The sequence below is a fragment of the Crotalus tigris genome, unplaced genomic scaffold (genome assembly GCF_016545835.1).
Source record: "Crotalus tigris isolate CLP2741 ecotype Arizona unplaced genomic scaffold, ASM1654583v1 scf7180000017690.20705106771:4171800, whole genome shotgun sequence".
Lineage (NCBI taxonomy): Eukaryota > Metazoa > Chordata > Lepidosauria > Squamata > Viperidae > Crotalus > Crotalus tigris.
The window spans coordinates 2,507,035-2,509,522 of NW_024096569.1; the positions used below are offsets into that span (position 1 = coordinate 2,507,035).

At 40.4% G+C, this 2,488-nt stretch overlaps 1 long non-coding RNA gene across 1 annotated transcript; it reads right to left on the bottom strand.

Annotated features, from left to right (window-relative positions):
* Positions 1–612: 612 nt before the first annotated feature.
* LOC120305658 lies at positions 613–2,054 on the bottom strand. Its single transcript, XR_005556081.1, has 3 exons — positions 1,939–2,054; positions 1,646–1,743; positions 613–726 (listed from the first exon to the last, which is right to left on the bottom strand). It is a non-coding gene; the product is annotated as an uncharacterized LOC120305658 (long non-coding RNA).
* Between the last annotated feature and the right edge of the window lie 434 nt (positions 2,055–2,488).

Here is a 2,488-nt window from a genome sequence, read left to right on the forward strand (position 1 = left end):
ATAAAACCAATGAAATCAAATAAAAATAGCCATCCGGTGAGGTGTAGGTGTGAAAGCCAAGAAGCCATGTTGTTCTGCTCTTTTGCAAGGTCTGACACCCCACCCCTCCTCTCTGTGTGTCTGACCTGATCAGCTGCGTTGCTCGTCCTCAGCCACGCATTTCCCGTAGCGGAGCCATAGACAGACAGAATAAAGCAAACGATCATCCGTTAATTAGAAAAAAAAATACTTTAATACAATTCTGAAACACTTCTGAAAATTGTTGCTTCTGTCTAAAACACCCGAAGGATTATCCTAATTATTTTTTCAATTTGTAAAATTTTATTAGATTATAAAGTAAAATGCAAAAATACAAAAACAAAGAGCAGGACACGGTGCATTTCTTCATAACTGCAAGCAAATTCCCCTCTGTGGTTGAACGACACATGTAGGATTCTCAAAGAGGCCCTTTGAACACGATCTGTGGGTTCACTGGAGGGTTCCAGAAGACCTTCTTCCCTGGGGGTGATCTCCATCCCATCCTTGGAGAAATGGAAGATCTTCTCTGTGTAGCCTCCTTCCACTGAGCAGAGGAAGATCAAAGGATCACCTTCCAAGAAAGTTATCTTATTTTCCTGCAATCAAGTTTATATACAATGGCCCCTCTTCTTCCTCTTCTGTAAGTTGCTTCTTCTGAGTGGAAAAGTCCTGAACATTGCTGTAGGTGGCCTCAGAGTCCTGGGGAAACTGAGGGAAAGAGAGCACATTGTTCAAACATTCAGTTTGCCTGCAGCTCAAAAACCATGAAGAACAAGGGATTTCTCCATCATTTTGCAGCATTTTTAGAAATAAATAAGGTTGATGGTCTTCTAGAAAGATTGCCAAGCCATCAAAGAAAAGAAGGGTTGACTTTCAGCATCAGGCCTGACCTAGTCTGGTTCTCTGATTCTGATGGTGATGAGATACTCCTGAGAAATCCGCAAGGACATTCCTCTAAAACCTTGCCTCCAACACTTGATTAGAGGAATCTTTGATGGCTTCTAAGATACTTAGTTTTCTTAAATATATCTTTCTCTTTGCATTTTTCTGCAAATTTCAAGGCCATTTAATTTTATGGCCAACACATAATTTGTTAAACAAAAAGCCATAAGGAGAATTATTCTTTCCTATTTTTAAAGAAATATCCAGGGGTACTAAAATGCCTAAATTCTTTGGTTGAAACCAAGTGAATGAAAAAACGGAGAATAGGTGTTGACAGAGATCAAAACAAATGGGATTATGGGAGGTAAATCCTGCTTGAATTTAAGATTTAAGTTCACTATCTACCAACATTGCACCAATATGCTTCAGGCCCTCTAAAGCCCTTGATATCATTCTTGTTTGTAGACAACCATAGTTGGGTAATTCCAGAGGACACTGTAAGTTTTTAGTGAGGATTCCATAAATCTTATATCATTCTCCAGTGTGATAGACCTTCCCTGTAGACCAGGGGGTCTTCAAACTTGGTCCTTTTATGACTTGTGGACTTCAACTTCCAGAATTCCTCAGCCAGGCATGCTGGATAATGAATTCTGGGAGTTGAAGTCCACAAGTCATAAAAAGGGCGATGTTTGAAAACCCCTGCTGTAGACACTAATTAAAGTCACCCATGAATTCCACCAGCTACCTTGACTGATGAGGGTGTTTCTGCTTGAGGCTCCATCACTGAAAGATGATTTTTCTCTTTCTTTTCCATTAGTTGAAATTGTTCCTGTGATTGAGATGCTTCCATGGCAGCAATAAAAAGGGAAAAAAACCATGAAGCTACTTTCCACCATCCTTACATATCATCTTCCCATCCCTCTCATTTCCAGTTCTGCTTTTCCTTTCCTGCTTCCCTGGATGATCTCTCAGTCAACATATCCAACTACAAGAGCAACCTCTGATAAGGGAACCCTCGAACTCAAATCCTTCACTTACTGCTCTTTTGCTTCCAGCAATAAAAGGCAATTGGAACCAGCAGAATTAGAAAAAGAATCCATCTCCGGGCATATCTCCAAACAGAATATAAACCTTGGGTCCAAACTGGTATGACTAGGAAAGAAGGAGGATGATTTAATGTTACTTGGCAGAATATTTTTACCCTGTCCTGTTCTTGAAAGTTTAGGTCCTATATCATCTAAAATTGAAATATTCACCTCTTATATTTGTCTCACTTCTAAACTTTTCATGGTCTTCTTCGTGGAATTAGCTTAGCAATCTCACAGAAGCCAATTGCCTTTCTTTAGATCTTTCTTTGGCCTTCCTAGTCTAGCCTATCAAGATGGTCTCAAGATTTAACCACATCCATCATTTCCCTAACTGGCTCACCTGTCATGTTTATCCCCTGGCTCCAAGAAGACATGAGCCATTGGTTGCTTCTCCTTTCTTCATAACTGCAAGCAAATTCCCCTCTGTGGTTGAACGAGGCATGTAGGATTCTCAAAGAGGCCCTTTGAACACGATCTGTGGGATCACTGGAGGGTTCCAG